We start from the raw sequence: 12340 nt of genomic DNA on the forward strand, positions 1-12340 counted from the left end.
GTCAGTGAAAATTGATTCTGCTGGTCAGAGAAACAGTGTGGCAGTGGTGTAACAGACCACGTGGAACGTGTGCGACAGTTGGAAGATCGTAGCTCGCACACACCATTGCAGTGTGGTTTATCGGAGACGCTCGCAGGCACCCCGTCTGTTCCATGCTGGCCGACGCCGGATTATTATTTCAGCACAGTTCCACACGGTTAACTTCTGCCGACAGCGGTACCACGTGCTCGCGCACCTCCTCCTGCAACACCACCAGCTTGGCTGGTCGCACGGTTTTTTGTAGCCCAACAGCAGCTTTCACCGGTCTCGGGAAGCACTGGATGAATTATAAGTAAGTTAGAACAAGCAGACACAATCAGTTCCCAGAGGCCTGTACTACAATGTGCCTAACCGTACATCCATGATAACGCACAACCCATTTCAACCACTATTGTTATTTGTTAGTGCAAAACCTATGGACGATTTATCTGAAGTGTCTATGTCCGTCATCAGTATTGCTCAGTTGGGTGAATTGCAAAGAATTAGAAAAATCGTATTGTGAGAATGATTGAGCAACATCCTTTTAATCGCATACAAAATAATTGATAGTAAAAGTTAGGACAGAGTTATCTTTTGGAATGGATAGTCAGCCGCCTGTTCTAAAGGGAAAGTTTGTGCTACTTCTTGGACAAACATAGAACTCATATAACGCGAATGGCAGAAACTTGTTTATGGAGGGAAGAGAAATTCTGTATGCCAGGATATAATATAATTCATAAAGGCAGGGACGACGGATTTGAGGGACTTGCTATTCTAATCAAAAGTGGGATGAAATTTAACCACCTACTTACAGATATTGGAAATAACCTTTGCGAGATGCGTACTACCAGAATACACATAAAAAATTAAAATTCCGTTGTTGAACCAGTCACATAAGGGAGTGTAAGTCTTTTATGTATCCGGGGGTTATCACTCCACCGAATGGAAAAGTGCAGATGACACTGACCTTTGGAACAAAAAAAAAATAATAAAAAGGACCGAGCAGGCTGTTGGAAACATCGCAATCTGCAGAGCAGAAAAGTGTGTAATACACAAGCGTCAGAGAAACAAAATGCTTGCACTAGAAGTGTATTTTTTGAATGAGGTAGTGGCACCTCAAAGCTGAACCCTGTAATAAATTCCAACCTAAGATAGGCTATGGTCATCAATTAATCAATAATAGACACAATAGAGATGAAATGTACATTTAGAACGGATGAACGATTGCTAATGGCCATAGATAGTGTGGCAGTGGACCCCAGCGGAAAGTAGGAAGTGTGGACGACCTGGGAGCAGCCGGAATCGAGAGGTCCAGGGCGCGATGGATGCCAGGGAACTGCAAGAAGGAGACTGCCCTGAACGGAGAAGCGGCGCCAGCCGTAGAAAACTCACAAGACGATGTCGATCAACTTCCACTGTGGCGGTACATCGAGCCCCACAGACTGGCAGCAGCATACATTCCTTCCGCTGTCTGTTGTGCAAGATCAACAGCTCAGCAGCTAACATGAGGAACTGATAAAACAGGCCGAGTGGCAGCACTTGTGCTTGATGCGGTGTACGAAAATAGCTTGGAAATCGCGAGTGACGGTTCACCACTGGAATATGAAGATCATGCGAAGCCCAGTCAACAGTAGATATGGTTCCAGTGTCGACGCAGCTAAGATCTCCCGACATATGGGAGATTCTGCAAATCACTTGCAGTTCGGACCACTTTCTGTTATACATGCAGTATGACAATTGTAGGAATGAAACTTCCTGGCAGATTAAAACTGTGTGCCCGACCGAGAGTCGAACTCGGGACCTTTGCCTTTCGCGGGCAAGTGCTCTACCATCTGAGCTACCGAAGCACGACTCACGCCCGGTACTCGCAGCTTTACTTCTGCCAGTATCTCGTCTCCTACCTTCCAAACTTTACAGAAGCTCTCCTGCGAACTTGCGGAAGTAAAGCTGTGAGTACCGGGTGTGAGTCGTGCTTCGGTAGCTCAGATGGTAGAGCACTTGCCCGCGAAAGGCAAAGGTCCCGAGTTCGAGTCTCGGTCGGGCACACAGTTTTAATCTGCCAGGAAGTTTCATATCAGCGCACACTCCGCTGCAGAGTGAAAATCTCATTCTGGGAATTGTAGGAATTATTGTTGCAGTCATAGTCAGTATATTTGGAATAAGAAGAGACCCAACTGCAAAAAGTACCACAAAGCGACAGAGGGAGAATTCTTTTCGTATCTGGAGACATACCTGAAGCCTGCAGAATACCAGACATTGATGACATACATAATGTGTGCCAGGTGCACGACGGGAAGGTAGCTGCGTGATGCGACGAGGAATGCCAAGCAGCGATTTCCGAAGGGAAACAGGCACTAAGAGGGTACACAAATACTAGTAGAGAAGAAAAGTTCGCTTGATTTGAAGCGTGTCAGGTTCAGGTGAAAAGAAAACTTAAATAAAAGTAAGGATTCTAGAGGGCCAAATACTGTAATACGGTAAATCATCTAACCTCAGTAGCGACAGTATGTTAAGAAATTCCAAGGTTCCATAATGCCATGGATGCACAGCTCTCCCCCCCCCCCCTCCCCACTACCCACCAACCCCCACATACTGGCAAATTGCCTAGTGACAGCTGACAGAGGAAATTGTATCTGTGCTAACCCTGCCATCATTAGAGCACGTTGTTAATTTGGGCCAGATCGAGAGCGCTGACCATCAAATTTTGCAACCTTTCACATTAAATGACATTGATGCTATTATTACACTACATTTTAATACTTCTCTGTGACAGGCTGGATGGGGTTGTATATTGCCCACTAGCACTAGGTTATTTCCTTCAAATGCAAACACATTAACTGTTCTGTCCCCCCCATGAACCATGGAACTTGCTGTTGGTGGGGAGGCTTGCGTGCCTCAACGATGCAGATAGCCGTACCATAGATGCAACCACAACGGAGAGGTATCTGTTGAGAGGCCAGACAAACGTGTGGTTCCTGAACAGAGGCAGCAGCCTTTTCTGTAGTTACAGGGGCAACAGTCTGGATGATTGACTGATGAGGCCTTGTAACACTAACCAAAACGGCCTTGCTGTGCTGGTACTGCGAACGGCTGAAAGCAAGGGGAAACTACAGCCGTAATTTTTCCCGAGGGCATGCAGCTTTACTGTATGGTATGCGTCCTCTTGGGTAAAATAATCCGGAGGTAGAATAGTCCCCCATTCGGATCTTCGGGCGGGGACTACTCAGGAGGACGTTGTTATCAGGAGAAAGAAAACTGGCGTTCTACGGATCGGAGCGTGGAATGTCAGATCCCTTAATCGGGCAGGTAGGTTAGAAAATTTAAAAAGGGAATGGATAGGTTAAAGTTAGATATAGTGGGAATTAGTGAAGTTCGGAGGCAGGAGGAACAAGACTTCTGGTCAGGTGAATACAGGGCTTTAAACACAAAATCAAATAGGGGTAATGCAGGAGTTGGTTTAATAATGAATAGGAAAATAGGAATGCGGGTAACCTACTACATACAGCATAGTGAGCGCATTATTGTAGCCAAGATAGATACGAAGTCCACGCCTACCACAGTAGTACAAGTTTATATGCCAACTAGCTCCGCAGATGACGAAGAGATTGACGAAATGTATGATGAGATAAAAGAAATTATACAGATAGTGAAGGGAGACGAAAATTAAATAGTCATTGGTGACTGGAACTCGATAGTAGGAAAAGGAAAAGGAAACGTAGTAGGTGAATATGGAATGGAGTTAAGGAACGAAAGAAGAAGCCACCTGGTAGAATTTTGCTCAGAGCATAACTTAATCATAGCTAACAATTAGTTCAAGAATCATAAAAGAACGTTGTATACATGGAAGAAGCCTGGAGATACTGGAAAGTCTCAGAGATTCAGGAACCATGTATTAAATTGTAAGACATTTCCAGAGGCAGATGTGGACTCTGACCACAATCTATTTGTTATGAACTGTAGATTAAAACTGAAGAATTTCCAAAAAAATGGGAATTTGAGGAGATGGGACCTGGATAACCAGAGGTTGTAGAGAGCTTTGGGGAGAGCATTAGGGAAAGATTGACAGGAATGGGGGAAAGAAATACAGTAGAAGAAGAATGGGTACCTTTGAGAGATGAAATAGTGAAATTAGCACAGGATCAAGTAGGTAAAAAGACGAGGGCTGGGTAACAGAAGAGATATTCAATTTAATTGATGAAAGGAGAAAATATAAAAATGCAGTAAATGAAGCAAGAATAAAGGAAGTGCAAAATTGCTAAGCAGGACAAATGTAAGAATGCAGAGGCGCATATCACTAGGGGTAAGATAGATACTGCATACAGAAAAATCAAAGAGACCTTTGGAGAAAAGAGAACCACTTGCATGAATATCAGGAGCTCAGATGGAAGCCCATTTCTAAGCAAAGAAGGGAAAGCAGAAAGGTGGATTATACAGAGGGTCTATACAAGAGCGATGTTCTTGAGGACAATATTATAGAAATGGAAGAGTGTAGACGAAGATGAAATAGGAGATATGATACTGCGTGAAGAGTTTGACAGAGCATTGAAAGACCTAAGTCGAAACAAGCCCCCGAGGGTAGACAACATTCCATTAGAACTACTGACAGCCTTGGAAGAGCCAGGCTTAACAAAACTCTACCATCTAGTGAGCAAGCTGTATGAGACAGGCGAAATACCCTCAGACTTCAAGAAGAATACAATAATCCCAATCCCAAAGAAAGCAGGTGTTGACAGATGTGAAAATTACCGAACTATCAGTTTAAAAAGCCACGACTGCAAAATACTAACACGAATTCCTTACAGACGAATGGAGAAACTAGTAGAAGTCGACCTCGGGGAAGATCAGTTTGAATTCCGTAGATATGTTGGAACACGTGAGGCAGTACTGACCCTGACTTATCAGAAAATAGATTAAGGAAAGGGAAACCTACGTTTCTAGCATTTGTAGACTTAGAGAAAGCTTTTGACAATGTTGACTGGAATACTCTCTTTCAAATTCTAAAGGGGGCAGGGGTTAAATACAGGGAGCGAAAGGCTATTTACAATTTGTACAGAAAACAGATGGCAATTATATGAGTCGAGTGGCATGAAAGGGAAGCAGTGATTGGGAAGGGAGTGAGACAGGTTTGTAGCCTGTCCCCGATGTTATTCAATGTGTATATTGAGCAAGCAGTAAAGGAAACAAAAGAAACATTCGGAGTAGGGACTAAAATCTACTGAGAAGAAATAAAATCTTTGAGATTCGCCGATGACATTCTAATTCTGTCAGAGACAACAAAGGACCTGCAAGAGCAGCTGAACGGAATGGACAGTGTCTTGAAAGGAGGATATAAGATGAACATCGATAAAAGCAAAACGAGGATAATGGAATGTAGTCGAATTAAATCGGGTGATGCTGCGAGAATTAGGAAATGAGACGCTTAAAGTAGTAAATGAGTTTTGCTATTTGGGGAGCAAAATAACTGATGATTGTCGAAGTAGAGAGAATATAAAATGGAGACTGGCAATGACAAGGAAAGCGTGTCTGAATAAGAGAAATTTGTTAACATCGAGTATAGATTTAAGTGTCAGGAAGTCGTTTCTCAAAGTATTTGTATGGAGTGTAACCATGTATGGATGTGAAACGTGGACGATAAATAGTTTAGACAAGAAGAGAGTAGAAGCTTTCGAAATATGGTGCTACAGAAGAATGCGAAAGATTAGATGGGTAGATCACATAACTAATGAGGAAGTATTGAATAGAATTGGGGAGAAGAGGAGTTTGTGGCACAACTTGACTAGAAGAAGGGATCGGTTGATAGGACATGTTCTGAGGCTTCAAGGATTCACCAATTTAGTATTGGATGGCAGCGTGGAGGGCAAAAATCGTAGTTGGAGGCCAAGAGATGAATATACTAAGTAGATTCAGAAGGATGTAGGTTCCAGTAGGTACGGGGAAATGAAGAAGCTTGCACAGGATAGAGTAGCATGGAGAGCTGCATCAAACCAGCCTCTGGACTGAAGGCCACAACAACAATAACAACAACTTTTCTGTTTGTTTAATCGACATAGTTAAAATAAAGAGTAGAAACAGTCACCAGTTACATTATCAGTGCAGACCTTCTTGCTGTGTGTGTATGTGTCTGAATATGTGTGTGTGTGTGTGTTTGTAAGAGAGAGAAAACTCAGTGCACGAAAGTATGTCCACACTTCTCATATGTTGTGATAGAAAGATCATCAAGCCAGTTCTTCGTGGATATGGAGAGAGAAGGAAAGAGGGAGAAGGAGAGAGAAGGATGGAGAGGGAGAGAGTGTGAGAGAGAGAGAGAGAGAGAGAAGAAACAAAGAACGTACGGAATGGGAGGGAAACAAAAGGGAAAAAAATGCTCGATACGCAGCTTATTATACACTCCTGGAAATTGAAATAAGAACACCGTGAATTCATTGTCCCAGGAAGGGGAAACTTTATTGACACATTCCTGGGGTCAGATACATCACATGATCACACTGACAGAACCACAGCCACATAGACACAGGCAACAGAGCATGCACAATGTCGGCACTAGTACAGTGTATATCCACCTTTCGCAGCAATGCAGGCTGCTATTCGCCCATGGAGACGATCGTAGAGATGCTGGATGTAGTACTGTGGAACGGCTTGCCATGCCATTTCCACCTGGCGCCTCAGTTGGACCAGCGTTCGTGCTGGACGTGCAGACCGCGTGAGACGACGCTTCATCCAGTCCCAAACATGCTCAATGGGGGACAGATCCGGAGATCTTGCTGGCCAGGGTAGTTGACTTACACCTTCTAGAGCACGTTGGGTGGCAAGGGATACATGCGGACGTGCATTGTCCTGTTGGAACAGCAAGTTCCCTTGCCGGTCTAGGAATGGTAGAACGATGGGTTCGATGACGGTTTGGATGTACCGTGCACTATTCAGTGTCCCCTCGACGATCACCAGTGGTGTACGGCCAGTGTAGGAGATCGCTCCCCACACCATGATGCCGGGTGTTGGCCCTGTGTGCCTCGGTCGTATGCAGTCCTGATTGTGCCGCTCACCTGCACGGCGCCAAACACGCATACGACCATCATTGGCACCAAGGCAGAAGCGACTCTCATCGCTGAAGACGACACGTCTCCATTCGTCCCTCCATTCACGCCTGTCGCGACACCACTGGAGGCGGGCTGCACGATGTTGGGGCGTGAGCGAAAGACGGCCTAACGGTGTGCGGGACTGTAGCCCAGCTTCATGGAGACGGTTGCGAATGGTCCTCGCCGATACCCCAGGAGCAACAGTGTCCCTAATTTGCTGGGAAGTGGCGGTGCGGTCCCCTACGGCACTGCGTAGGATCCTACGGTCTTGGCGTGCATCCGTGCGTCGCTGCGGTCCGGTCTCAGGTCGACGGGCACGTGCACCTTCCGCCGACCACTGGCGACAACATCGATGTACTGTGGAGACCTCACGCCCCACGTGTTGAGCAATTCGGCGGTACGTCCACCCGGCCTCCCGCATGCCCACTATACGCCCTCGCTCAAAGTCCGTCAACTGCACATACGGTTCACGTCCACGCTGTCGCGGCATGCTACCAGTGTTAAAGACTGCGATGGAGCTCCGTATGCCACGGCAAACTGGTTGACACTGACGGCGGCGGTGCACAAATGCTGCGCAGCTAGCTCCATTCGACGGCCAACACCGCGGTTCCTGGTGTGTCCGCTGTGCCGTGCGTGTGATCATTGCTTGTACAGCCCTCTCGCAGTGTCCGGAGCAAGTATGGTGGGTCTGACACACCGATGTCAATGTGTTCTTTTTTCCATTTCCAGGAGTGTAGATTTATCTTGTCCATACTATGTTTCTCTCTAGGTGAGAAGTTATTATGGTTCACTTTATTTCCATCGAGAAGTATACAGTTTCCATGTATATTTCGGACGGCATTATGAAAGCTGTGATTAGTGATAAATACAAATGAAATGTCAGTTAAAAAATGGTTAAAATGTCTCTGAGGACTATGCGACTTAACTTCTGAGGTCATCAGTCGCCTAGAACCTAGAACTAATTAAATATAACTAACCTAAGGACATCACACACATCCAAGCCCGAGGCAGGATACGAACCTGCGACCGTAGCGGTCGCTCGGCTCCAGACTGTAGCGCCTAGAACCACACGGCCACTCCGGCCAGCGAAATGTCAGTCACTTTTTATTTTGCCACTACGTATTTCGATGGTGCACACCATCGTCTTCTGGTGAACAATTATTTATTTAGGTAGCTGGTTTTGGTGAAGACTGCAGACGACTTTTCTTAGTAGAGGACCAAGGGCACTGTAGGTTATGCTGCATCTCTTGTGGGCTGGTACGGTCATAAAAGGTCTGTATTATACACTACTGGCCATTAAAATTGCTACACCACGAAGATGACGTGCCACAGACGCGAAATTTAACCGACAGGAAGAAGATGCTGATATTCAAATGATTAGCTTTTCAAAGCATTCACACAGGGTTGGCGCCGGTGGCGACACCTACAACGTGCTGATACGAGGAAAGTTTCCAACCAATTTCTCATACACAAACAGCAGTTGACCGGCGTTGCCTAGTGAAACGTAGTTCTGATGCCTCGTGTAAAGAGGACAATCGCGTACCATTACATTTCCGACTTTGATAAAGGTCGTATTGTAGCCTATGGCGATTGCGGTTTATCGTATCGCGACATTACTGCTCGCGTTGGTCGAGATCCAATGACTGTTAGCAGAATATGGAATCGGTAGGTTCAGGAGAGTAATACGGAACGCCGTGCTTTATCCCAACGGCCTCGTGTCACTAGCAGTCGAGATGACAGGCATCTTATCCGCATGGCTGTAACGGATCGTGCAGCCATGTCTCGATCCCTGAGTCAACAGATGGTGACGTTTGCAAGACAACAACCATCTGCACGAACAGTTCGATGACGTTTGCAGCAGCATGGACTATCAGCTCGGAGACCATGGATGCGGTTACACTTGACGCTGCATCACAGACAGGAGCGCCTGCGATGATGTACTCAACGACGAACCTGGGTGCACGAATGACAAAACATCATTTTTTCGGATGAGTCCAAGTTCTGTTTACAACATCATGACGGTCGCATCCGTGTTTGGCGACATCGTGGTGAACGCACATTGGAAGTGTGTATTCGCCATCACCCGGCGTGTTTTTATGGGATGCCATTAGTTACACATCTCGGTCACCTCTTGTTCGCAATGACGGCACTTTGAACAGTGGACGTTACATTTGAGATGTGTTACGACCCGTGGCTCTACCTTTCATTCGATCCCTGCGAAACCCTATATTTCAGCAGGATAATGCACCACCGCATGTTGCAGGTCCGGTACGGGCCTTTCTGGATACAGAAAACGTTCGACTGCTGCCCTGGACAGCACATTCTCCAGATCTCTCACCAATTGCAAAGTCTGGTCAATGGTGGCGAGTAACTGACTCGTCACAATACGCCAGTCACTACTCTTGATGAACTGTGGTATCGTGTTGAAGCTGCATGGGCAGCTGTACCTGTACACGCCATCCAAGCTCTGTTTGAGTCAATGCCCAGGCGTGTGAAGGTCGTTATTACGGCCAGAGGTGGTTGTTCTGGGTACTGATTTCTCAGGATCTATGCACTCAAATTGCGTGAAAATGTAATCACATGCCAGTTCTAGTACAATATATTTGTCCAATGAATACCCGTTTATCATCTGCATTTCTTCTTGGTGTAGCAATTTTAATGGCCAGTAGTGTACTTACTGTTGAATGTCCTCTCCACTATATATTATCTTTACAATGTCATTGTTACGAATGGCAGTGTAAATATAATGTACAGTGAAGAGAACATACAGCAGGTTGCAGTATGCAGTCTTCCTATGAGTCTACCACTGCCCTTGTTCTGCTACTGTGAAACAGAAGACTGTAGTCTTTGTAAATAAACAAGTGTCCATCTGAAAATGGTAGTGTGAACCATCTAAACGGACTGTGGCCAAATAAGAAGTGACTGACGCAGAAAACTGCTTCATTTATATTAAACAGTTTAAATTTTTCAGGTATTTATATTACTTACAAATTTGTACATTATTTAACTTTTTAAAAGTATTTAAATCTTTTTTTACGTACAAATTGAAAGCTCTTTCTGAGCTTTTGCAATGGGTCACTAAATGTACATTAGAAATTATACACCTGAACGTTGGTATTCACCTCAAGCTACAATCTACAGTTTACATTATGTAACTTTTTCTAGTATTTATATTTTTTTTATAGTTACACCATTTACATTTTCAAGTATTCGATGAAATCAACCATATCCTGAAATTCAGATGTGTGTGTGTGTGTGCATGTTTCTGTGTGCGTTTTATTAGTAGTGATCCCATGCAACTACGCTCACTTTATCTCCAAGTATGAAATGCTGATCTTGTTTTAACGAAAGTGTTAATTTGCTTTGTTTTATGATCGAAAATGTGTACAGCTTTGATCGAATGATACACGGTGATTTTTTCATTGTGAAAATTCTAGAGGTTGATCGACGAGAGTATACGGAATAGAAAAGATCTGATGAACTTCTGCCCGGAAATTTATGGTTTCTATGTGGAGACCATTTATTTAATCACACTTTATTACAGAGACTGTGGTCTAATACGCGCTGTACCATGGAGCCACAGTTACAGTATGCATGGTTTTCTCCTAAGGGGTGGAATGTTCCTCATACGTCATGCCCTAGCGCGTTCTTCTGCCATAGTAATTGGTAATGTTTCGTCTGATTCACTTTTCTTGCTGACTCACCTTGTAATACAGCGTTGTACACAGTGGTTCCGTATTCCAATCAAGAGCTTGCCGATGTAGTGCAAGCAGTAGGCAACAAGGTTGTATCAGGAGACCTATCCCCAATGACAACAACCACAGTATTCAATGTTTGCAACAGTGTTTTGCTGCTTGTCTGAGACAAAATTGTATCAGGAAGAAGGAAATGATGAAGAACATGTCCGAAATGTTAGGACACCAGCCCCGGAGGAAAATGTAATTAACACTGCGGAAGGCGACAACCGTGTCAGCACCTGGCAATTGGCCCGCCAGTACAGTGTAAGCCAGACGATCGTGTGGAACATTCTCGGCTACAGTTGTTACTACCCTTATCACTTACAGCGTGTGCAGGGATTACTAGCGACAGACTTTCCACATGGGGAACATTTTTGTCACTGGTTTCATCACCAGCCAACCATGATTCCGGGATTTGCGTCAGCCATCCTATTCACAGATGAGACCACCTTTGTACAGAGCGGTATCTTCAACTTTCATAACAGTCACCTGTGGGACAGTATGCACATACCTCCGTGGTATGATGGCAGCAAACCATCAGCACTGGTGCAGCTGGAATGTATCGGCCGGGATAATTCGCGACCATATTTTTGAACCAGTCTTCCTTCTTCCACATCGCCTAACTGACCGGAACTATTGCGTTTCTTGCGGGTCACTTTGCCTCCCCTGCTGGAAGAAGTGCCATTAATGATTCGAAGAGTTATGTGGCTGCTACATACTGGTGCTCCAGACAACTTCTCCGTTAACATCTGTACACATCTCATTCGTGTGTTCCCTGGTCGACGGATCAGACGAGGGCGTCCAGTTTCATGGCCCGCTCATTCACCGTATCTCCACCGATGCGATTTCTGGTTAGGGGGCCATCTCAAAAGTATCGTGTATAAAGAGCCGATTCCAGACACTGTAGCAGCGTATTCATGCTGCCTTTGACACTGTTCGGATGCAGCGTGGCCAGTGTGTACGTGTGAGAGAAACATGCTACAGTGCGTTCACGAATGCGTTTAGGCGTATGGAAATCATTTTCAACACATACAATGAATGTGGCTGCATGACACAGGCTGTATTAGACCACATTCCTTGTAACAATTTATGACTGAATAAATGGTCTCTAGCATGGAAACCGTGCATTTCCGGACGTAAGTTCATTAGACCTTTCTTGTTCCATATCTTCCCATCGTTCAATTTCTAGAATTCGTATGTGGTGGAAAAAATCGCCCTGTATACCGTACAGCTGATTTGTCAGTATCATTTAACAAACATTCCCAGTAGTGAACAGCGGTAAGGTCCTAAGCTGATGAGTGCTTCATAGCTTTTGCCCTTTGATTTGACATGCGAGATGTTATAAATGTTATCATGGGGATAAGCTGAAGTGTCAGACCACCTACGTACACCGTTTTCAATAACATCAGAAATATGTGATGTGTTAGATAGCCCAATATATCATGTAAGCGTGTTTTAAGCTTTTTGGCTCAAATATATTAATCATATAGGTATGACGGAAATGTGAAACAG

This window comes from Schistocerca nitens, chromosome 8 (genome assembly GCF_023898315.1).
Source record: "Schistocerca nitens isolate TAMUIC-IGC-003100 chromosome 8, iqSchNite1.1, whole genome shotgun sequence".
NCBI lineage: Eukaryota > Metazoa > Arthropoda > Insecta > Orthoptera > Acrididae > Schistocerca > Schistocerca nitens.